Genomic DNA, 27,114 nt, shown 5'->3' with positions numbered 1-27,114 from the left:
AACTTGTTTTTGTATATTCCTTGTTGCAGAGGAGACATATGTATGTATGGGTATGTGCATATATCTATGTATGTGTGTCACAATAAACAGATTAAACAGATAGATAATAACAGATATTTAAGAAGATGGAATCCACATTACATGCAAAATAACTTGTTTTAACCCAGGAATTAGCATATCTGTTTGAGTGGTATAATATTGAGACTTAAAGGATCAAATTGTAGATGTAGAAATGTTGTCTTAGGCTTTCCTCCCCTATTTCCCATGTTCTTATTTTATGCTAAATGACAGGGTATCCTTAAATAGGCTCAAATTATACCACTGTTGTTCTGAATTTTAAATTACAGGACATGATAGAATACAATGTATATATATTTTCAAGTGTTTGGTTTTCTTTTCTTTTTTTCTAGTTTAATATACCTCTTTTATGATTAAATGACATCAGATATTAAAATGTTACTTACTGGAAAATGGCAAATAATCACAAGGAAATCTATGGGAGTTGGCAACATTCCTGAATATGAATAACACTGTTTGCTACCTATAAGGCACCTGTCTTCTCAAAAATTCAATTGCCTTAATGGTGTTCTACCATATCTCTTTGTAGTAAATAGGGGGCAATATTACCTATTTATTGAATTAGACAATAGAAAAGGGGACCATTTCAGTGGCCTGAAATTTCAGAATGAATGACACAAATAATATTAAAATTCAGGTATTTAAACTGACCCTCACTCTTTTGCTAGGTTGAATAGACCTTATTTCATTCATTAACAGTTAAACTTGAATTCCTTATTACTGCCATCTAAAAAGGGCATGTTAACCCAACAGAGTATTATTATTTCAATGTCAAACATAATATTATGATAGCAGAACACACTTTCATTTTCCAATGTATTCTTTTTCTCTTGAGACTTCAGATAATCGAAAGACAATAAAATACTTATATAAAAATACCATATATTTATTTTTGGAAAAACAAATATAAAAGATAAAGGGAAGATAAAAATAAATCAAAGGCAATCACTATTTCAGAGAAAGCCTCATGGAATCATTCTGGTGAAGTGGAATCTCGGTAAGTTTAGAAATGGAAGAATATTCAGAGGTTTTTATGCTAAATTGTGACATATTGAGTGCAGATGTTATTACTGGGGTCCTGGTACATGTTTAACAACAGGCTCTCAGGGACATAAAAAGTAATGGTTTACAACATTTCTCAATTCTTGTGTTGCAAATATTCCTATCTTGGACAATTTCAAACTGCCAAATTGGAGTTACTGAACAAGGAATTGGAAAAGGATATACAAACTGGTATGTGCTGACACCAGCATACCATTGGATTTGCATTTGGGGAAACCCAAAATAAGATATATCACCAAAATCAAGGGAGTTATATATGAAATAGCTTTATTTATAGAAAGATTCATAAATTTCAATTCTATTGGAGTCAGGAAAAAAAGTAAATGGAAGAATCTAGCCAGGTGTAAGAAACAGAGAGAGATGGAGATATGGTAAACAGAAGAAAGCAATAGTTCCTTATCCTCTCTCTATAGTTTTATGCAGAAATGTGCACCTAGAAACCAGGTCTTCTGATTTTTACAGAGAAGCAATATATTAAGATAATATAAATGGGCAAAGTTATAAGATTCTAAAAAGCTCTGTGTACAACATGAATACATCTATTTCCTGCGTACAGAAATGGACCTTGAGTTTGTGATCAGTGATTAGAGATTCTGGACAAGGCTCCTAAGTGCCTTTAACATGTACAAATGCAAGAATAGATATCACTCCTTTGATGCTGTTCACTTTCAACAATGACTTCTTGATCTTCCCCTATTCTGCCTTTTTATACTTGCGAGAGAATTCCAGGGTTTATGGCCTATAAAATGCAGTAAGAAAATAAGTGAGTCTACATGGCATCAAGTGCCTTGCATGGTCTATTTATGTGAAGGAATCAAAAGACAAAAGAGTTTTATTCTTCTATCTCAGTCATAAAGCCTCTGATGCTTCAAGAAACGAGACAAGTGGAGAGAAGTCTTGTTCCTAAATAAAACGTTGCTAAGATAAAAAGGACCCCCTGAAGACCAAACTTTTTATGATAACTTGAAACACATGAAACTTTCTCTTGCTTTCAAATTGTATTGGTTGTATCTGTTTTTCCTCTCACTTTAAAAAAGTGGTTCCCTTGCTATTGGTAAATTATATCCTGCTGTTTTCACTTCAAATCTTTGATGCTACAAAGTTTTCTCTTCACCTTTCCTGCATCCAGTATTCCCTTGTCATTCTTTTATTAAATCCTGTGCATGCTTGAAAGTGCTCACCTCTGTGAATTCTTCCTTTCCTGAGGATCTCAGCAGTTAGGAGTGCCAAATGTCCAAAAATACTTGCAAAAATCTCTTTGATAATGCTTACATTATATAATAATTATTTGCTTCATTTTCTGTCCCTCTACACAGGAATCCTGTTGAGGACTGGGCTATATACTTTTAAGTTTTAAAGTCTAGCATAGAGGCTGCCATACAGTAAGTGACTAATGCATATTTCTTAAGTGAGTAAAAGTTCCTGTCTTAACCTCCATTTCTTCTTCAGATTTCCATCTTCTCCATTTTCTTTCACTCTCATGCCAGCAAAGCTGATGATGAAAGAAAGAAAATAGGTATCACAAGGCCTACTCCACTATACCCCATGGATACTGACATCTTCCTCTCTCCACTTTCTTTTTGATAGCCTGAATGGAAATATAAGGGGAAGAAATATGGGGAGCAAAAAGGACATAGATGATGGAGTCATTGATAAAGGCCATGTTGACAATTTTGAGAAATTTATACTCACTTATTCTTGGAATAGCAGAGTTATTCTCAACACTGTACCTTATTTTAGCCTCGCAAATATCCTTAGAGATAATAAGAGAAAACATTACAATCCCTGTTTGAAGATGAGAATGCTGAGGAGTAAGTGCATGGCCCAATATGTCCTCCTCATCCTTTTCTACTCATATATTGCCAGTATTGATTTCTTCCAATTTAAAGGCCAGAGGATCCTCTTTCCCACACTTAAGTCTCCTCTGACTGACAGTCTCCATGTCACCTTTTTGTTTCTTTGCCTCTTTTCCTTTGCTGTTGTCTCTATTAGCCAGCTGCACTGCAAATCAAACCCAGTGACAACTTGGTAAGAATAAGTGACTAACCTGCTAAGTAATGTCACATGGCTTCTTTTATAAAAAGAATTCTAGGCTGTCTTGACATTCATCTATCAAGACTGGTTAGAGCTAATAAAGTCAGGCCTCCCACCGTACAGGTGGATGGGCTGGCTGACCCTGTATCTCAAATGACTCATGGTAATTTATAGTTCCTTGTGATAATTAGAAGTCCTACAAGAGGAAAAAGCTAAAAGCTTTCTCCAAATGATGGATGCTGTCAGAAAACAGCCCTATGTGCCTTTATTTCTTTGTGCCTCTCTAATTAAGTATCTGGAGTAGCTTGTTATAAAAGACACTGTGTGGTTTTAAAACGGCAAAGTGGGTCAGAGAGAGGGAGGCTAGCAAGAAACTAGGGATGTCTTGAGTTCCACATCAGCCCTCCACTCTGCTTGTGAGAGCATCCACAGGTGTCCACAAGCAGAGCTTAGGGCAAAACGTATAACCTTTAAAGTATTCTGCTCTTCTTGCAGGATGGGGAAGAATAACAGAATCAGTAGAGAAAATCCTTTGCTTTTGGGAAGACAGAGTAGACATACTTTTCCCTATTCTTTCTACTGGGTATAACTAAAAATCCTAGATATTATATGTAGGTCAAACATAAGAACACTCTGAAAGATAAAGAGAAGAAAGTAGACTGGCTATAGATCTTGAGACTCAAAGCTATCTACGTCACTACTCTTAGTGTTGGAAATTCTAGCCAGTGCAATAAGACAGAAAAAGAAAATGAAAGGCACACTGTTTAGAAAGAAAGAAAGAAAACTGCCCCTATTTGAAGATGACATGATGGTCTATGTAGAATATAATGGAGAATATACAAAAAAAGTTCCTAGAACCAATAAGTGAATTCAACAAGGCCACAGAATATAAGATAAGCTTCTGACGTATGAGAAATCAACTGTTTTTCCATATACTAGCAATAAACACACGAATGTAAAATTTAAAAAAATGCTATTTACAATCATTCAAAATAATATGAAATAGGTGTAAATCTAACAAAATAAGGATGCTGAAATGATAATGCTGATGTGAGAAATTTTAAGGTATTTTGATAAATAAAGAAGCATACTGTTCTCATGAATTGGAAAGCACCACATAATAAGAGTGTTAATTTCTGCAAATTGTTACACAAATTTACAGAAATTCCTACAAAAATTCCAACAAGAGTTTTGATAAATATGGATAAACTCATTCTAAAATGTGTATGAGCAGGTCATGTAGCTAGAATAACTAAAACAAATTTAAAAGAAAAATGAAATGGGAGATACTAGTTTTTATTATTTCAAGATTTATTGTATAGTTGATTGCAAAATTTACTGTATGGCAAGACTGCGTGGAACAGAATAGAGGGCATAAAAATAGACATACAAATATGTTCCACTGATTTCTGACAATGTTACAAAAGAAATGCAATAAATGAACATCCACAGGTTAAAAAAATATTTTTGTGGATTTGGAAATTAGTGTTTGGACAATTTAGAATTGTCTTCTGGATTCTTCATAACAATCAATACTTGAACCTATAGGGGTGGACTCTGCCCATACACAGAAACTGAGAGTGAACAGTATTTTTAAAATTATCTTTCAAAAATGACAGTGACCAGTAAATTGAAAATAGAAAAAAATGTCATTTTTCTAAGTTGAAATAGGACTCTTTGGTTAAAACTAAGTGCTTATATGGATGCATTATTCCTGAAGTACAGATATTTGATTCATCGTTATTAGGGATTGTCTACATTAAAAAGGGAGTAAGAGAGCTATATCCTCAAAACTACATCAAGGATTTTTCCACTGCATTCTAATCACTTTTCCTTATGAGAAACAGGGTCTTTGTCCTCTCCTTAAAGTCATGCAAACTTTTAAAAAATGGAACATAGAAAAGAGAGACTATTTGAAATCTTATTATTCTTGTTTTATACCTTAGTGGTGTCCCATAGAAATACAATGGACCACAAATGTGAGCTTGTCATAATGTGTTTTGTGTTGCTGTAACAGAATACCTGAGACTGGGTAGTGTATAAGGGACAGAAATTTATTTCTTACAGTTCAGGAGGTTGAGAAGTCCAAGATCAAAGAGCCGCTATCATGTGAAGCCTTTTTACTGTGTCATCCTACAATAGAGGCAAAAAGGGGCCCCAAATGACTTTTATAACAAAGTCTCTCTCAATAATGAACCGACTCCCGAGATAATGGCATTAATCCATTCATGGGAACAGAGTCCTCATGACCTATACGTTTTAAAGTCCCACCTCTCAACATGATTGCACTGGGGATTAAGTTTCCAACATGAAATTTGAGAAACACATTCAAACGATGGCAAAGCCACATGTGTAATTTTAAATTTTCTAGTAGCTATCTTAAAACATTTTAAAAAGTTTAACTTATGTATATGGTATAAAGAGGGGGTCCAGTTTCGGTTTTCTGCATATGGCTAGCCAATTTTCCCAACACCATTTATTAAATGGTGAATCCTTTCCTCATTGCTTGTTTTTGTCAGGTTTGTCGAAGATCAGATGGCTGTAGATGTGTGGCGTTATTTCTGAGACTTTTATTCTGACCCATTGGTCTATATATGTTTTGATACCAGTACCATGCTGTTTTGGTTACTGTAGCCTTGTAGTATAGTTTGAAGTCAGGTAGCGTGATGCCTTCAGCTTTGTTCTTTTTGCTTAGGATTGTCTTGGCTGTATGGGTGGTTTTTTGGTTTCATATGAAATTAAAAGTAGTTTTTTCTAATTATGTGAAGAAAGTCAATGGTACCTTGATGGGGATAGCATTGAATCTATCAATTACTTTGGGCATTTTCACGAGACTGATTCTTCCTATCTATGAGCATGGAATGTTTTTCTCTTCGTTGGTGTCCTCTCTGATTTCCTTGAGCACTGGTTTGTAGTTCTCCTTGAAGAGGTCCTTCATATCCCTTGTAAGTTGTATTCCTAGGTATTTTATTCTCTTTATAGCAATTGTGAATGGGAGTTCACTCATGATTTGGCTCTCTGTCTATTATTGGTATATAGAAATGCTTTTGATTTTTGCACATTGATTTTGTATCCTGAGACTTTGCTGAAGTTGCTTATCAGCTTAAGGAGATTTTGGGCTGAGACAGTGGGGTTTTCTAAATATACAATCATGTCATCCACAAACAGAGACAATTTGATTCCCTCTCTTCCTATTTGAATACCCTTTATTTCTTTCTCTTACCTGATTGCCCTGGCCAGAACTTCCAACAGCATGTTGAATAAGAGTGGTGAGAGAGGGCATCCTTGTCTTGTGCCAGTTTTCAAAGGGAATGCTTCCAGTTTTGGCCCATTCAGTATGATATTGGCTGTGGGTTTGTCATAAATAGCTCTTATTATTTTGAGATATGTTCCATTAATACCTAGTTTATTGAGAGTTTTTACCATGAAGGGTGTTGAATTTTATCGAAGGCCTTTTCTGCATCTATTGAGATAATCATGTGGTTTTTATCATTCATTCTGTTCATGTGATGGATTATGTTTATTGTTTATTGATTTGCAACCAGCCTTGCATCCCAGGGATGAAGCTGACTTGATCGTGGTGGATAAGCTTTTTGATGTGCTGCTGGTTTCTGTTTGCCAGTATTTTATTGAGGATTTTCACATTGATGTTCATCAGGGATATTGGCCTGCAATTTTCCTTTTTTTGTTGTGTCTCTGCCAGGTTTTGGTATCAGGACGATTCTGGTCTCCATAAAATGAGTTAGGGAGGAGTCCTCCTTTTTCTATTTTTTGGAATACTTTCAGAAGGGATGGTACTAGCTCCTCTTTGTACCTCTGATAAATTCATCTGTGAGTCCTTCTTGTCCTGGGCCTTTTTGGTTGGTAGACTATTAATTACTGCCTCAATTTTAGAACTTGTTATTTGTCAGTTCAGGGATTCTACTTCTTCCTGGTTTAGTCTTGGGAGGGTGTATGTGTCCAGGAATTTATCCATTTCTTCTAGATTTTCCAGTTTATTTGCATAGAGGTGTTTATAGTATTCTCTGATGGTAATTTGCATTTCTGTGGGATCCATGGTGATATCCCCTTCATCAATTTTTATCATGTCTATTTGATTCTTCTCTCTTTTCTTCTTTATTAGTCTGGCTAGTGTTCTATCTATTTTGTTAATCTTTTCAGAAAACCAGCTCCTGGATTCATTGATTTTTTGAAGGGTTTCCATATCTCTATCTCCTTCAGTTCTGCTCTGATCTTAGTTATTTCTTATCTTCTGCTGGATTTTTGAATTCATTTGTTCTTGCTTCTCCAGTTCTTTTAATTGTGATGTTAGGGTATCAATTTTACATCTTTCTTGCTTTCTCCTGTGAGCATTTAGTGCCATAAATTTCCCTCTAAACACTGCTTTAGCTGTGTCCCAGAGATTCTGGTACATTGTGTCTTTGTCATCATTGATTTCAAAGAACTTCCTTATTTCTGCCTTTATTTCGCTATTTACCCAGTAGTCATTCAGGAGCAGGTTGTTCAGTTTCCATGTGGTTGTGCCGTTTTGAGTGAGTTTCTTAATCCTGAGTTTTAATTTGATTGCCCTGTAGTCTGAGAGACTGTTCGTTATTATTTCCATTCTTTTGCATTTGCTGAGGAGTGTTTTACTTCCAATTATGTGGTCAATTTTAGAAATAGTGTGATGTGGTGCTGAGAAGAATGCATATTCTCTTTATTTGGGGTGGAAAGTTCTGTAGATATCTATTAGGTCTGCTTGGTCCAGAGCTGAGTTCAAGTCCTGAATTTCCTTGTTAATTTTCTGTCTCACTGATCTGTCTAAAATGGGCAGTGGGGTGTTAAAGTCTCCCACTATTATTGTGTGGGTGTCTAAGTCTCTTTGTAGGTCTCTAAGAACTTGCTTAATGAATGTGTGTGCTCCTGTATTGGGTGCATATCTATTTAGCACAGTTAGCTCTTCTTATTGCATTGATCCCTTTACCATTATGTAGCGTTCTTCTTTGTTGTTTTTGATCTTTGTTGGTTTAAAGTCTGTTTTATCAGAGACTAGGATTGCAACGTCTGCTTTTTTTTTTTTTTTTTTTTTCCTTTCCATTTGCTTGGTAAATGTTCCTCCAACCATTTATTTTGAGCCTATATGTTTTTGTACATTAGAGTCTCTTGAATACAGCACACTGATGGGTCTTGACTCTTAATCCAATTTGCCAGTCTGTGTCTTTTAATTGGAGCATTTAGCCCAGTTACATTTAAGGTTAATATTGTTATGTATGAATTTGATCCTGTCATTATGATGCTAGCTGGTTACTGTGTCTGTTAGTTGATACAGTTTCTTCATAGTGTCGATGGTCTTTACATTTTGGTATGTTTTTGCAGTCACTGGCACCGGTTTTTCCTTTCCATATTAAGTGCTTCCTTCAGGAGCTCTTATAAGGCAGCCAGGTGGTGACAAAATCTCTCAGCATTTGCTTGTCTCTAAAGGATTTTATTTCTTCTTCGCTTATGAAGCTTAGTTTGGCTGGATTATGAAATTCTGGGTTGAAATTCTTTTTCTTTAAAAATGTTGAATATTGACCCCTACTCCCTTCTGGCTTGTAGGACTTCTACAGAGAGATCCACTGTTAGTCTGATCGGCTTCCCTTTGTGGGTAACCAGACCTTTCTCTCTGGCTGCCCTTAATATTCTTTCCTTCATTTCAACCTTGGATAATCTGACGATTATGTGTCTTGGGATTGCTCTTCACAAGGATTATCTTTGTGGTAGTCTCTGTATTTCCTGAATTTGAATGTTGGCCAGTCTTGCTAGGTTGGGGAAGTTCTCCTGGATAATATCCTGAAGAGTGTTTTCCAACTTGGTTCCATTTTCCCCATCACTTTCAGGTACACTAATCAAACATAGGTTTGGTGTTTTCACATAGTCCCATGTTTCTTGGAAGCTTTGTTTGTTCCTTTTCATTCTTTTTTCTCTAATCTTGTCTTTACACTTTATTTCATTAAGCTGATCTTCAATTTTTGATATCCTTTCTTCTGCTTGATATATTCAACTATTGATACTTGTGTATGCTTCATCTAGTTCTCATGCTGTGTTTTTCAACCATCAGGTTATGTATGTTCTTCTCTAAACTGGTTATACTAGTTAGCAATTCCTCTAAGCTTTTGTCAAGGTTCTTAGCTTCCTTGCATTGGGGTCGAACATGCTACTTTAGCTCAGAGGAGTTTGTTATTACCCACCTTCTGAAGCCAACTTACGTCAACTCATCAAACTCATTCTTCATCCAGTTTTGTTCCCTTGCTGGTGAGGTGATGTGATACTTTGGAGGAGAAGGGGCATTCCGGTTTTTGGAATTTGCAGCCTTTTTGTGCTGGGTTTTCCTCATCTTTGTGGATTAATCTATCTTTGGTCTTTGATGCTGATGACCTTCAGATGCAGTTTTTATGTGGACATCCTTTTTGTTCACATTCATACTATTCCTTTCTTTTTGTTAGTTTCCCTTCTAATAGTCAGGTCGCTCTGCTTCAGGTCTGCTGGAGTTTGCTGGAGGTCCTCTCCAGACCCTGTTAGCCTGGGTATCACCAGCAAAGGCTGCAGAACAGCAAAGATTGCTGCCTGTTTCTTTCTCTGGAAGCTTCGTCCCAAAGAGGCATCCGCCAGATGCCAGCCAGAGCTTTCTTGTATGAGGTGTCTGTTAACCACTGCTGGGAGGTGTCTGTCGACCACAGTCTGGAGGCACAGGGCTCAGGGACCCACTTAAGAAGGCAGTCTTTCCCTTAGCAGAGCTCAAGCACTGTGCTGGGAAATCTGTTGCTCTTTTCAGAGCCAGCAGGCAGGAACATTTAATTCTGCTGAAGCTGTGCCCACAGCTGCCCCTTCCCTCAGGTGCTCTTTACCTGGGAGATGGGAGTTTTATCTATAAGCCCCTCACTGGGGCTGCTGCCTTTCTTTCAGAGATGCCCTGCCCAGAGAGGAGGAATTTAGAGAGGCAGTCTGGCTACAGTGGCTTTGCTGAGCTGCTGTGGGCTTTGCCCAGTTTGAACTTCCCGGTGGCTTTGTTTTCACTGTGAGGGGAAAACTGCCTACTCAAACCTGAATAATAGCAGACTCCCCTCTCCTCACCATGCTCGAGCATCCCAGGTCAACCTCAGACTGCTGTGCTAGCAGTGAGAATTCAAGCCAGTGGATCTTAGCTTGCTGGGCTTTGTGGGGGTAGGGTCTAGCCAAGATAAACCACTTGGTTCCCTGGGTTCAGCCCCCTTTCCAGGGGAGTGAATGGTTCTGTTTTGCTGGTGTTCCAGGTACCAGTGGGGTATAAAAAAAAACTCCTGCAGTTAGCTCGGTGTTTGCCCTCATGGCAGCCCAGTTTTGTGCTTGAAACCCAGGGCCCTGGTGGTGTAGGCATCTGAGGGAATCTCCTGGTCTGTGGGTTGTGAAGACCATGGGAAATGCATAATATCTGGAATGGAATGCACCATCCCTCACTGCACAGTCCCTCATGGCTTCCCTTGGCTAGGAGAGAGAGTTCCTTGGCCCCTTGCACTTCCTGGGTGAGGCCAAGCCCCACCCTGATTCAGCTTGCCCTCTGTGTACTGCACCCATTATCTAACCAGTCCGAATGAGATGAGCTTGGTACCGAAGTTGGAAATGCAGAAATCACCCACCTTCTGCATTGATCTCACTGAGATCTGCAGACTGGAGCTGTTCCTATTGAGCCATCTTGCCAGCCACCCCTACTTCCTGTGTTTCTTAAAGAGTATGGAATATTGAGAGTAGTGCTTCTCAAAATTTAAAGGTCATGAAAGTTATCTAGGGATTTTCTTAAATCTACACTGATTTGATAGGTCTAGGCAGCATCCTAAGATACTATGTTTCTAACAAGGCCCATAGATGATGCCAATGATGCTGGTCCACAGACCACATTTTGAATAGAAAAAGCTTCAACACTTCCATCAGAGTTACCTGTACATTGATTTAAAATTCAATTACTGTGCCTTACTTACTGAATTAGAATAATTGAACATGAGGCTTGGGAATCTGAATTGTTTGCATAATCTCCAGGTTCTTTGTCATGATAAAATGTAAGACTTGTTTGTGTGGCCTAAGACTCAATCATTTCTACCACACCATGCCATCAGCAGGGAATAAAAATGTTAGCCCTTGTATTCAGATGCTGGAAAGTTTTATTTTTCAATTTGTTGAAAGATTTTCCAAACTTATTTTGTGAATCTTTTATAATGAGATTTTGAGTTTCAAAGATGTATGTATTATTAGTTAGTTTGGGGCATTGCAGTGTTTTCTATTTATGTTGTTTTTGCTCAGAGTGAGAGGCTCCTGAACTTTTCCGTACTCCTTCATATTTTACCATCTCCCTTTGGGGAGATAATTCCATAAAAAGATACATCTGAATGAAAGGAATTATTCTACCCTTCTTTCCTAACGTGAAAACTAATGTGTTCATGGTGTGTGTGTGTGTGTGTGTGTGTATGTGAAAAATATGTTGGGATTAGACTGATGAAACAGCCACCAATATACAGAGGACAATGGCTCTTTGAAGGTCCCTGTGGAGTATCACAAAGGAAATACAAGCCAGGATATCTAAGGTGGGTGGAAAACATACAAATCCAGACTCTTAACAGAGACTCTTAAATAAAAGTCACAGAAAGGACAGAATACATAAAATGTTTATAAATGAAAGAGATGGGTTTTCTGTATCAAAATGGGGTTCTTGAAAGAGCTGTCTTCTGAAGACACAAAAAGGAATTGCACCAAAAGCAAAAATTGACAAATGGGATCTAATTAAATTTAAGAGCTTCTGCACAGCAAAAAACAAAAACACAAAAACAAATAAACAAAAAAACCACTTATCAACAGAGTAAACAGACAGTCTACAGAATGGGAGACACATGCATGCTTATGTTCACTGAAGCACTATTCACAATAGCAAAGACATGGGATCAACCTAAATGATCATCAATGATAGACTGGATAAAAAGTGTGGTATACATACATCATGGAATACTATGCAGCCATAAAAAAGAATGAGATCATGTTCTTTGCAGGAACATGGATAAAGTTGGAAGCCATTATCCTTAATGAGCTAATACAGGTACAGAAAACCAAACACCACATATTCTCATTTATAAGAGGGAGCTACATGATGAAATAACTGATAGATACTAGGCTTAATACCTGGGTGACGAAATAATTTGTGCAACAAACACCCATGACACAAATTTACCTATGTAACAAACCTGCACGTATAACTTCAAACTTAAAACAAAATTAAAAATATACATCACATTTTACCCCATAAATATACATGACTATTATTTGTCGACTAAAAATAAATAAATTAAATTTAAATAAAAATACAAAAAAAATGTGTTTTGAATAAAAATGTGTAAGTAAAGAAAACAAACATCTTTAAAAAACTTTTTTATATTAAACATAAAATCTTACATTTGTTTTTTTTTTTTTTTTTTTTTTTTTTATAAAGAGCCGCCTTCAATAGTGATTTGACAACATTTAGTTTAGCTAATGCTTACTGGCTGAGATCATAAATGAATCACGTGCCGGACAGCAGAAAAAGGCAGAAAGAGAAAAGGATACAATCATTTCCCTCAAGACATTTGCAGTCTAGCAGAAGAGAGTTGTGTGACCTAACAGAGAGTAATGAAATGCATGTTCCTGGTAGGAGGAAAGTAAAGGAGCAAAGCAACTTTTCCAGGTCTTTTGAAAAAATTCAATAAGAAAAATCTTTACACATTAAAATTAATAATGTGCAGTAACTGGAAACAATCCACATATCCATCAACAGGTAAATGAATAAAGAAATTATAGTATGTTCATATGATAGACCATTCTCAGCAATAAAAATGAGCAAATCATTTGTGTAAATCATCAATTAATCTCAAAATTATTATGTTGAGAGAAAGAAGCCAGATATAAAACAGTGCACATTGTACAACTCAATTTCTATAAAATATAAGAAAAGGTAAGCGAATCTATGGTGTTAGAAATTATAGCACTAGTGACTTATGTTGGTGTGTATTGACTGGAAAGAGCATGCAGGTATGTGTGTGTGTATATATATATGTACACACATACATGTACCTATGTATATATTTGTATATGTACATGTTATGTGTATACATAGATGTATATATATGTGTGTATACATAGGTATATATATAGGTATATATGGATACATAAGCATATATGTATATACATAGGTATACAATGTAGGTATACATATGTGTATATATACATATGTATACACATATACATACATAGGTATATGTGTATGTGTTTATATGTGTGTGTGTCTTTGTAATGTTTGAAGAGGCAGGTTGAGTTTATCTTACAGAAGGTTAAACAACAGACATACGGAGATATTAAGACACTCAGTTATATGGTTGGGGGTTAACTCATTAATTTGTGAAGAAAGAGAAAGGTCATGACATTCAATTTTCATTGATGTGAGAAGCTGCTGAAACCACTATTTCAGAGAAATAGATTAAGGCAATTGTGCATAAGGAATATGGTTCTGATTGTGTAAGATATTTTTATTACTGTTTTTACTGGGTAAAATCTTATGTGCTATAGGTAGCAAGATGATTAGAGATGATGTCAAGGAAAGACCTATGAGGAAAAAAAGGCATTTAAAAAACTATTTGAAATGGAAGGTTATTTTCTTTTTTCCCTGTAGTTCTGAAAAAGAAGCTATGTTTCTGTGAAATGTAGTTGGTGACAAATGGCAGGCATTGATAGTGAAAAACACACAAAAAACCAAAAAGGAGGGAGAACACAAAGTTTATCAAAGTTTATTATCTTAATACCATTTTGTCAGTAAGAGAAATGTTTAAAAAGGGAAACATTTGGGTAGGCAGAAAAATGAAGTCACCGTGGAATGTGTTCTGTTTAGGTTTTAAACAGACATGGAAATACAGTGTCTTGGAGTGGAAGGAATTTCAGTTCAGTCAGAAGAGAAATGCTAGAGGCACCTGTCTGTTGGAATGCATTTAAGAGGTAAGGTAACTGAATTTGTGTTAGATAAATTTTTCACATTTCAATTCAGGGAAGTATGATTTAATAATCTACTCAGGAAAACCCCTGGACCTCTAATGGATTTAGGCTATTTTAAATCATATATTATTCTAGTATTCCTACAGTGTGACTTCTTCCAGTAATATTCCATCTTGAGGGAATCTCAAAGGAAGGAACATCGGATTTGAAGCCAAACATTATTGGGGTTAAAGCCAAGCTTGAGTAATTGCTTAACCTCTCTTAGCCTGAATTTCCTCATAGATAAAATGGATAATTATAGCATCCACATAGGATTTGGATCCTACATGGTATCTTCTCAAATAATGATGATTACAGAATAGATATTATTGAGAATGTGAATGTACTATTAGTTTCAGCATCTCCATTATTCCCAGTATGAAAAATACGGCATTTAACTGTTTTCTCTTTTAATGGAATGATGGCATCTTTTTTCTGTTCTGTATCTCATTACCTGAGTGTTACTGCAAGCAAACAAACAAAAATGATCCATGTTAAACAGCAGTGGGAGTGCATGGTAAGGTAGCAGTCCCTGTAATTTGTTAAAAGATCCATAAAATGCAATCAGCAACCATCTAAGTGATTCTTTTGTTTTTAATGAGAAAGCTCGTCTCTAGTGGAGTGTTTCTCTTTCTCAGACTCTGGCTGAAAATTTGCTCTTAAAATGAAAATTTGCTTTTAAAATAAAAACCAGCCAAGCAAAGTAAAAGGTATGATTTTCATGAACAAAAGAAAAAGTACCTGTGATATATTTGGTTTTAGCTTTAAGACAAAAATCTCACTTTCTGTTAAAATATCTTGATGTATTATGGACACAGTGGTCCTCAAATTTATATCTGAATCAAATGTCTGAGTTTGTTAATCTCTTCACTGTTTCCTAAGTATTGTCTTCTGTTCTGCCGAAATAATAAATGGGTAAATAGTCATATGTGAGATACTCGCATCTTTGATATGCCAACACCTTCTGTCTTAGAGGCATATTGTGCCAGATGGAATGTTTTATAAACCCTATAACAGACAAATTACATTAGATACCCTGGCTAGCACAGTGACACACAGCACCTTGATATAACTCAATTTCATGTTTACCTACATCTCAACCATTGCATTTTAAATCAGCAATAGGATAGTGTAAACTATTATGTCTGAAATGTCTGAATACAATTATAAATCTGTCCACTATGTTTGTAAAAAAAATTCAGCATCTGTTAATTATCTTCATAGAACTGTTTACCCTACTTGTCAAGCCGTACAATAGCAAAGCAAGATTACTTTATAAAAATAAATTACTATTAAAAGACAGCATCCCTTTTTATGGGTGTTCCAAAGATTATGAGAGGAAATAATTAAAACATATTTAAATCATTGTTTTGATATTACAGTTAAGTAAATGAATTAGTGCAGGGATTTTTAAAAGGAATGTTTAAAAATAAGTACCTTGAACATTGAATAAAAGGTTAATAACTTTCACTATAAACTATTATGGCTTTTTTATTCTTAAAGACAAAATGTGTTTATTTTTAACATGTGAATGGGGAAAGTAACTGTACTCGGGAGAAAACAGAAACTAAATAGACAGATAAATAATGGGTAGGTTGGTGGATGACTAGATAGATGGGTGGATAGATGGATGGATGGATGAATAGATAACACTGCAAAGTCAAAAATTATATTTATTTTTCCAGTTAGAATAATAAAACATTCTTGTATAGCATGAGCGCTTAATATAAATAAGCACTTCCAGTTTATTTTTATTCATTTATTTTTATAATGATTTTATTATTTAAGTTCCAGGGGCCATGTGCAGGATGTGCAGGTTCGTTACGTAGGTAAACCTGTGCCATGGTGGTTTGCTGCACCTACCAACCCATCACCTAGGTATTAAACCTAGCATGCATTAGCTCTTTTCCCTATGGGCACTTCTAGTTTAAAAGTTTTACTGAGGATGTTGTTTTAGAGAAGAATTAACATCAGAAGTGGCCAACAGTTAAAATATTTTAAAAAATGATTTACTATACAATGGAATTTTGTCCATCCCCAACCATCACAAAGGCCTTTGTATCCACTATTGCCCAATCAATTAATTTCCAGGACACATCTCTGGAGGTCTGAATGGAAACACCAAGGATTCACAACATGCCCTCCTTACCTCCTGTGAAAGGGAACTTCTATATGAATATGTTTCCATTCCCAAAACAGGGTGATAATTATTATTCTTGATGATGTAGCTTGCCTTTACAGTCTAGTTTATTATGCAATTTAGTAGAAACCAAGAAAAGCGTAGGAAGTGCCTCATGAACTTGGGATTAAAATCATTGTCTTGATTGTACACTCCTTAATCTCATGAAGGAGACAATGACATTTATAGCAGCATGACTCAGTGCAGAAATTGACAACCTTTTCTTTTCCATTGGTGCACTAAAATACAATTTCAATATGCTGGTAATGATGAGTTAATTAAAACATAAAGCACTAGTAAACTATGCAAATAAGAAATGGAATAAATTATAATCAAATTTCTAAAATCTGTCCTTTAAAAATGGTTATTCAGTAAATGTATAATTAAAAATATGTGAGTAAAAATATACTGTACAAACAAATCTGGCCAATAATTTAGCAAAGTGTCTTTTTTAAAGTAACTCAATAAATTACAACTTTTTTTGCTGAATTAGCTCTTTGACAAAGAAAAAATATATATGATTAATTTTAACTTCAGTTATCCTAATTTAGTATGACTACCATTTATAATATAAAAGCTGATCTAATTAGATAGATAATAGATCCGTTTTTTAAATGTTTCTTTTTATTATATTAACATAAATAGTTTTTAGACACTACTAAAACAGGAAAAAAATCTATAAACTCAACAGCCTAACATAATCATCTGTAGCATTTGGTTGTTTTTTTTTTTGTCTTTTTTTCTATTCACCTTAAGAAAATGTCATGCAGTCAGCCAGTTTATTCACATTTTTCTTTTTTTTTTTTTTTTTTTTTGAGACAGAGTCTGGCTCTGTCACCCAGGCTGGAGTGCAGTGACCGGATCTCAGCTCACTGCAAGCTCCGCCTCCCGGGTTTATGCCATTCTTCTGCCTCAGCCTCCCAAGTAGCTGGGACTACAGGCGCCCGCCACCTCGCCCGGCTAGTTTTTTTGTATTTTTTAGTAGAGACGGGGTTTCACCGTGTTAGCCAGGATGGTCTCGATCTCCTGACCTCGTGATCCGCCCGTCTCGGCCTCCCAAAGTGCTGGGATTACAGGCTTGAGCCACCGAGCCCGGCCACATTTTTCTTATTTTCTGTTCTATAGTCAGCATTTTGAGTTTATCCTTCTTTGTAATACTCAATTTTAATGGCTACAGAATATTTCATTTGATTCTGGGAGGCACAGAGCCAGATGACAGAATAGAAGCCTAAACTGTTTTTGAGCACAAGTATACATATGTAACAAACCTGCATGTTATGCACATGTACCTTAGAACTTAAAGTATAATAAAAAAAAAAAAAAAAAAAAAAAAAAAAAAAGAAGCCTAAACTGCTCATCCTCCCCACAGGAACACCTATTTTTAACAACTATCTACACATGGAAAAGCACCATCACAAGAATCAAAACTCAAGTGAACAATCACAACACATCTAAATACTGAAAGAGGCATTGAAAAGGGTCAGAGAGACAGTCTTGAATCTATACTATCACCTCTCCCCATCTTCCCACCCCTGCAGCAGCCACGTGGCATGAAGAATCTGTGCACTTGTGGGAGGGAAAGCACAGAAATGGAAATTTTACATTGAACTTAGTGTTGCCTTGTCATAGTGTAGAGCAAAGCCAAGCTGGGCTCAGTCACTACCCACTCATGGAGGGAGCATTTGTACAAGACTTGGCTAGAGGGGAATCACCCATCTCAGCAGTTGAAACTTGAATTTCTAGCAAGCCTTGCCACAGACCAAAGTGCTCTGGCGTTCTAGGTAAACTTGAAAGGCAGTCTAGGACATAAGGACTAAAATTCCTAGGCAACTCCTCGTGCTGGACTGGACTCAGATCCAGAAGACTAGGTTGGCACATGGCCTAAGGAGACACTAGCTGAGGTGACTAAGGGAGTGCTTATGACACTCCTCCCATAGGAGTTCACCCTGCAGCAATGAAAGTTACTGCTTCCTTCTGCTTAAGGAAAGGAGAGCAATGGATAAAGAAGACCTTCTCCTGCATCTTGGATACCAGCTCAGCCACAGTAGACAGGGCACCAGGCAGAGTCACGAAGCTCTCATTTCAGGCCCTAGCTCATGGACCACATTTCTAGACACACCTTGGGCCAAAAAGGAGCCTGTTGCCTTGCAGTGAAGGGCCTAGTCCTCCAGGATTCATCACCTGCTGACTATAGAGCCCACTGAAAAACCAACAGTGATACCAAGATAGTATTCCGTGGGCCTTGGGCTTTGGAATAAGCTGACTACAGGTGTGACCCAGCACATTGCCAGTTATAGCAGCTAGAGTGAAAGACTCCATCTTCTTAAGAAAAGCAGAAGGAAATGTGAAGAGAACTTTGTCTTGCAAGTTAGATAACAGCTCAACCACAAGGGGGTAGAGAAACAAGTAGGCCCTTTGGGTCACCAAGTCCAGGCCTAGGCTCTTGGACAGCATTTTTGGACCTTCTCTGGGCCGGAGTGGGGCCTGATGCTCTGGGGGATTAGTCCCAGCCCTTGCAGAATTCACCACAAGCTGACTGAAGAGCTCTTGGCCTTTGCGTAAACATTGGCAGTGGCCTGGCAGAACCCCTTTGGATCAGTGGTGGTAGTGTCCGAGGCTCCTCTGCCTCTGGAAAGGGGAGGGAAGAGTAGGTAGGACTTTGTATTGTGGTTTGAATGCCAGCTTAGCCAGAGTAGAATAGAATATAAAGCAAATTTCTAAGGTTTTTTACTTTAATGCCCAGCACACAGACAGCCTCTTTGGACCTACCTGGGTCCTAGGGTAACTCATCACCCTAAAGGGAAGGACACAAACTTGGCTGGCTTCACCATCTGATGATCGTAGAGCTCTAGGGCCTTGAGTGAACATAGAGGGTAGCCAGGTAGTGGTTACAGTGGGGCTTGGGCAAGCCCCAGTGCAGTGCTGTCTTCAAGGCTGGCCTAGTGTAGTCCCTGTGGTGGTGGCCTTAGGGGTGCTTGCATCACCACATCCCCATTTTCAGGCTGTTCAGCACAGATAGAGAGACTTCACTTGTTTGGGAGAAAGTAAGGGAAACAACAAAATTTTCCACCTGGTAAACCAGAGAATTACTCCAGATCTTATTCAAAACCCCCAAAGGGATACATCTGTAAGTCTGCAGAAACAACAGCATTATTGGGCTTTGGGCCCAAGTCGATTTGAATACCTAGAAAGTCTTCTCAAGAAGGATGAGCACAAACAAACCCAGACTGTGAAGACTACAAAAAATATGTAACTCTTCACTGCCCAGACACTGTCAAACATCCACAAGCATCAAGACATCCAGAAAAACATGACATCACCAAACAAATGAAATAAGATACCAGGGACCAATCCTGGAGAAACAGATATGTGATGTTTCACATGAAGAATTCAAAACAGCTGTTTTGAGGAAACAAAGAAATCCAGGATAGCACAGAGAAGAAATTCAGAATTTGATCAGATAAATTTAACAAAAATATTGAGATAATTAAAAAGAATCAAGCAGAAATTCTAGAGTTGAAAAATGCAATTGACATCCTGAAAAATGCCTGAGTCTCAGTAGCAGAATTAATCAGACAAAAGAAAGATTCATGAGTTTAAGTCTATTTGAAAATACACAGTCAGATGAGACAAATGAAAAGAATAAAAAGTATACAACTTGCCTATGAGATTTAGAACATAGCATCAAAAGGGCAAATTAAGGGTTATTGGCCTTAAAGAGAAGGTAAAGAAAGAGATAAGGGTAGAAAGTTTATTCAAAGGGATAATATCAGAGAAGTTCCTAAACCTAGAGAAAGATACCACCATTCAAATGCAAGAAGGTTATAGAACACCAAGCAGATTTATTCCAAAGAAGAATACTTCAAGGCATCTAATAATCAAACTTTCAAAGGTCTAGGATCAAGAAAGGACCCTAAAAACAAGAATATAAAAGAAACAAATAACATAAAATGGTGCTCCAATACATCTGGCAGTAGACTTTTCAGTGGAAACATTACAGTCCAGGAGAGGGTGGCGTGACATGTGCTGAAGGAAAAAACCAAACAAAACAAAAACTTTTACCCTAGAGTAGTATATCTGATGAAAATATTCTTCAAGCATGAAGGAGATAAACAAAAACTAACTTCCCAGATAAACAAAAACTAAGGGATTTCATCAACACTCAACCTGTCCTGCAAGAAATGCTAAAGGCAGGTCTTTAAGCAAGAAGAAATTATCTGAAGGTACAAAACTTCCTGGTGATAGTAAGCACACATAAAATCTCAGAATATTATAACACTGTAATTGTGGTATGTGAACTACTCTTAAGTAGAAAGATGAACTGATTAACCAACCCAAAGGAATAACTAAAACAAATTTTAAGACATAGACAATACAATAAGATATAAAAATAAACAACAAAAATTTAAAAAGTGGGAGGATGAAGTTAAAATGTGGAGTTTTTATTAGTTTACTTTTTGCATTCCTGTTTGTTTATGCAATCAGTTTTAAGTTGTTGTCTACAGTTTAAAACACTGAGTTATAAGATATATTTGCAAGCTCCATGGTAACCTTAAACCAAAAAAAAAAATACAATAGATACACAAAAATTAAAAAGCAAGAAACTAAATTATATCCCAAGAGAAAATCATCTTCACTAAAGGAAGACAGGAAGGAAGAAAAGAAGGAATGCCACAAAACCACCAGAAAACAAATAACAAAATGGCATGAGTAAGTCCCTACTTGTCAATAATAACACTAAATGAAAATAGATTAATTCTTGAATAAAAAGACATCCAATGGTGGAATAAATGAGAAAAACAAGACCCAATGATTTGTTGCCTTCAAGAAATACACTTTACCTATGAAGGTAAACAGACTGAAAATAAAGGGATTAAAGAAAATATTCCATGCCATTGGAAACCAAGAAAAAAAAGCAGGAATAGCTATACTTATATAAGACAAAATATATTTCAAGAAAAAAACTGTAAGAAAATACAAAGAAGGTCATTGAATATAAAGGGGTCAATCCAACAACAATATATAATGATTGTAAATATATTAACATATGCACCCAACACTGGAGCACTCAGACATATAAAACCAATATTATTAGAGCTAAAGAAAGAGATAGACCTTAACACAATGGTAAGTGGAGACTTCAACACCCACTTTCAGCATTGAACAGATGTCCAAGACAGAAAATCAACAAAGAAATATCGGACTTAATCTGTACTATAGACCATATGGACCTACTAAATATTTACAGAACATTTTATCTGAAGGCTGCATAACACACATTATTTTCCTCAGCATATTGATTATTCTCGAGGATAGACAATAAGTTAGGTCACAAAATCAGTCTTAAAATATTTTTAATGAAATAATATGAAGCATCTTCTCTCATCACAATTAAATAAAACTAGATATCAACAAGAAGAGGAATTTAGAAAACTATAGAAACACGTGGAAATTAAACAATATGTTCCTGAATGACCATGGGATAATGAGAAAATTAAGAAGAAAATTGAAAAATTATTTGAAACAAATGATAATGGAAACAACACACCAAAACCTATGGAATACAGTGAAAGCAATACAAAGAGGGAAATTTATAACTATAAGAGTCTACATCAACAAAGAAGGAAAACTTCAAATAAGTAATCTATTTATGCATCTAAAGAACTAGAAAAGCAAGAGCAAACAAAATCCAATGTTAGTAGAAATAAAGATCAGGGCAGAATAAATAAATTTAAATTAAAAAACACAATACAAAAAATAAGCAAAAAAGAAAGTTGATTTTTTAAAATATAAAATTGATGAAACTTTAGCCAGACTACTGAAGAAAGAAAGGGAGAAGACCTAAATAAATAAAATCAGATATGAAAAAGGAGACATTACAATGAATAGTGCAGAAATTCAAAGGAACATTAGTGGCTGTTATGAGCAACTGTATGCCAATGAATTGGAAAATCTACAGGAAATGAATTAATTCCTAGACACATACCATCTACAATTGAATATTGTAATATTGAACTATGAAGAAATTCACAACCTGAACAGATCAATAACAAGTAATGAGATCAAAGCCATAATAAAAAGTCTTACAGTAAACAAATGCCCCGGACCCAGTGGCTTCACTGCTGAATTTACATAAACATTTAGATAACTAATACCAATATTACTCAAACTATTCTGAAAATTGAGGAGGACAGAATATTCCAAACTCATCCTAGAAAGTCAGTATTACTCTGATACCAAAACCAGACAAAGAAATATTAAAAAAAAGAAAATTACAGGCCCTTCTCTCTGATGAACATTGATGCAAAAAATCTCAACAAAATACTAGCAAATTAAATTCAACAGTAGATTAAAAAGATCTTTCATTATGACCAAGTGGGATTTATCTCAGAGATGTAAGGATGGCTCAACATATGCAAATCAATCAATGTGTTACATCATATCAACAGAATGAAGAAAAAAACTATATGATTACTTCAATTGATGTGGAAAAAGCATTTGATAAGATTCAACATTCTTTCATAATAAAAATCCTCACAAAACAAGGTATAGAAGGAACTTACCTCAACATAATAAAAACCATATATAACAGACTCACAGCTAGTATACTGAATGGAGAAAAACTGAAAGCCTTTCCTCTAAGATCTGGAACACAACAAGGATACCCATTGTCACCACTGTTATACAATATAGTACTGGAAGTCCTAATTAGAGCAATCAGACAACAGAAAGAAATAAAAGGCAACCACATTGGAAGGGATGTCAATTTATCTTTTTTTGCAGATGATATATTATATTTTGAATGGACGTCAAATTATCTTTTTTTGCAGATGATATATTATATTTTGAATGGACATCAAATTATGTTTTTTTGCAGATGATGTATTACATTTGGAAAACCTAAAGACTTCACCAAAACAACTAAACAACTATTAGAATTGATACACAAACTTAGTTAATTTACAGGATACAATATTAAGGTACAAAAATCAGTAGCATTATTTCTATATGCCAAAAGTGAACAATCTAAAAAGAATACAGAAAAGCAATCCCATTTATTATAGCCACAAATAAAATTAAATACCTAGAAAGTAACTTAACCAAAGAAGGGAAAGGTCTCCACAATGAAAACTGTAACACGCTAATGAAATAAATTGAAGGGGTCACCACAAAATGGAAAAGCTATTTCATGTTCACATAATGGAAGAATCAATGGTATTAAAATGTTCATACCATGCAAAGCAATCAACAGATTCAATGCAATCACTATAAAAATAACAATGACATTCTTTACAGAAATAGAAAAAAAAAATCCTAAAAGTAATATGGAAGCACAAAAGACTCAGAATAGCCAAAACTGTCCTGAACAAAAAGAACAAAATAGGAAGAATAATATTACCTGACTTCAAAATATATGGCAGAGCTGTAGTAACCAACACAGCATAGTACTAGCATAAAAACAGACACACAGACCAATGGAACAGAATAGAGAACCCGGAAACAAATCCACACATGCACAGTGAACTCGTTTTTGATGAAGGTGCCAAGAATATACATTGAGGAAAGGACTATCTTTTCAATAATTGGTGCTGGGGAAACTGGATATTTAGATGCAGAAGAATAAAACCAGACATCTATCTCTTGCCATATACAAAACTCCAGTCAAAATGGATTAAAGCCTTAAATCTAAGACATCAACCTATTAAAACTACTAAAACAAAACATTGGGGAAACTCCAGGACATCGATCTGGGCAAAGATTTCCTGAGCAATATCACACAAGCACAGGCAGTCAAAGCAAAAATGGACAGGTGGAATCACATCAGGTTAAAAATCTTCCATCCAGCAAAGGAAACAATTAACAAAGTGAAGAGACAAACTACAAAATGGGAGAAAATATTCACAAACTACCCATTTGACAAAGGATTAATAACCAGAATATATAAGGATCTCAAACAACTTTATACAAATAAATAATAATCCAGTTTAAAAATGGGGAAGAGATTTGAACAGACATTTCTCAAAAGACGACCAACAAATTGCCAACAGATGTATGAAATGGTGATCAGCATTACTGATCATCAGAGAAATGCAAATCAAAACTACAATGAGATATGATCTCACCCAAGTTAAAATGGCTTATATCCAAAAGACGGGCAACAAAAAATGCTAGAGAGGATATGAAGACAAGGAAACCCTTGTAGATCATTGGTGGGAATGTGTATTAGCACAGCCACTATGGAGAACAGTTACGAGGTTCCTCAGAAAAGCAAAAATAGAGCTACTATGTGATTGAGCAATCCCACTGCTGAGTATATACCTAAAAGAAATCAGTATATAAAGGGGATAGCTGCACATTTTTTTTTCCCAGCACTATTCAAAATAGCAAAGATTTGGAAGCAAACTAAGTGTTCATCAACAGATGAATGAATAAAGAAAATGTGATACATATACACAATGGAATACTCTTCAGCCCTAAAGAATGAGATCCTGTCATTTGCAACAACATGGATGGAAATGGAGGTCATTATGTTACACGAAATGGGCCAGGCACAGACAAAAAAAATACTATGTTCTCACTTACTTGTGGGATGTAAAAATAAAAACAATCAAACTCATGTAGATAGAGAATAGAAGGATTGTTACCGGAGCCTACGAAGGGGAGTAGGATGGTGAGAGAGGTAGGGATGCTTAGTGCATAAAAGAAAAAAATAGTTAGAAGTAACAAGTAATATTGAGTATTTGATAGCACAGCAGACAGACTGTAGTCAAAGTAATTTAAATGGACATTTTGAAATAACTAAAATAGTACAATTAGATTGTAACATCAAAGATAAATGAGGGGATGGACACTCCATTATTTTATGATGCAATTGTTCCATGTTGCATTTCTGTTATCAAAATATTTCATGTACCCCATAAATATATACACTTACTATGTGCCCACAAAAATTAAAACTTAAAAAAATAAAACTTAAAGTTTATTCTGTGCTGTATTCTTTTAAAAAATATTTCACCTGTGGTTTTAAGCCATTCCTTTATTATTGGACGTGGCCGTTTTCTTATCTGTTGGCTTTGTTGTAATTTGAATAGAATTACCATTCTTTGAATGGTTTGTAAGAAGTAGAATTTCTAGCTCAGAGTGCATAAACTTGGAATTTTTCTTAGTTTTCTGTTATGCTTATTTCTTATTAGACCTTGAACAAAAGATACTTAGTCCACACTTTTAAAATGCATGTGAATAAACGTTATTGTCAAGGTGTTCTTTCCGTTATTGAAATGTTTCCAAATAAGCTTGTGAAAGCTATGGATTCAAAGGAACTAAGTTGGACTCCATGAACTTCCTCTTCCTTACTTTGTGACCTGCAGCAAACTGCTTAATTTTTCTTGGCTTTGATTTTTCCAAGTATACAAAAATACAGTATTCGTATCTACCTTTTGAGACTTTTGAATATTAAAGAAGAAAATGCATGAAAAGTACTTTGTATAGTGACTGGCAAATTGCCTCAGTAGTGTTATTCATTCCTCAAAAACTGACATTGATATTGATGATTATATCTCCTTACTCCCTCAAAAAATTTCATTAAATTTCATATTTTTAAAAATCTTCAAAAACACATTAATTTAAAATTAATGGTACTCAGCTAAAATGTGCTAAGAGGTCTTAAATGGACTGGACATTTCCCTCCTGGAATTGGTCAATAGTTTGGGCTTCTTACAAACTCTCTGGGGCAGTTCTCTGTATGATTGATTGAACTGGCCAGGTAGTCAATCTGAATTGACTCTTAAAAGAGTATTTATCAAATAGATGTGCATCTGAGTGGCGTCTATGGCTGTAGGCATTCACATCTCACATTCCCACATTGACATGAGGATGTAATGTGCTCCTCTCAAGCTTTAATTTGGCAAGAAATCTCTGCCTCTTAAAGAAAGGATGTGACAGCTGTCTGAGGAGGCATGCAATATAAGGGAGGAATTATACAGTTGCAAAGACATGACTCTGCTCTGTCATTACCATCATCATCATTTAATATTTATCAGGGCGGCCACACTGTGCTGGGTGCTTTCCAGGCTGCAGGCATCACTATGCCACAGAAGAGAGAACCAGATGAAAGATGAAACTAACACCCAGGCACCATCAAATAGACATGCAATATTTACAAAGATGCTACTCATTTCCGAGGCTTGAGGTTGTTCATGCTGGTGGGAAACTTCCCTGTCTGCAATAATGGGCCTTCAAAAGAAGTAAAGGTGAGGTTTGAGAATCTTTTTAAGCAATGACCTTGCTATTGCTTAAAAAGATAGATTGTTATTTTTAGAGTAGGCTCTCTCTCTCTTTCTTATTTTTCTCTGGAGGAGGAGTGGACAGTGTAAATGGATGTCTTATTTCTTAAGTATCATATTTAAAGTGCTAAATCACTGAGAACCATTCATTTCTGAGAGGTTACTGTAGAGTAATAGCAAATAGTCTCTACTGAAGTAAAGAGTTATGTTTTGATGTGAGCTACAATCAATCAACAATTTTAAATTTGATTGTATATTTTTGCTATAATAATGTATTAATGTTTTTATTGTAAAGCTAATAGGCATTCTTTGGAGAATTTATGGAAAGTACAAAAAATGTATAAAGAATATAATAAAAGCTGCTTTCTTAAATTCAGCATATTTAACATTTACTGTACTGTATTTCTTTACAGTCATTCTTCCATTTAGAAAAGGTTTTTT

The sequence above is a fragment of the Chlorocebus sabaeus genome, chromosome 15, assembly GCF_047675955.1.
Source record: "Chlorocebus sabaeus isolate Y175 chromosome 15, mChlSab1.0.hap1, whole genome shotgun sequence".
In the NCBI taxonomy this organism is placed as follows: domain Eukaryota; kingdom Metazoa; phylum Chordata; class Mammalia; order Primates; family Cercopithecidae; genus Chlorocebus; species Chlorocebus sabaeus.
This window is presented reverse-complemented; position numbering follows the sequence as displayed.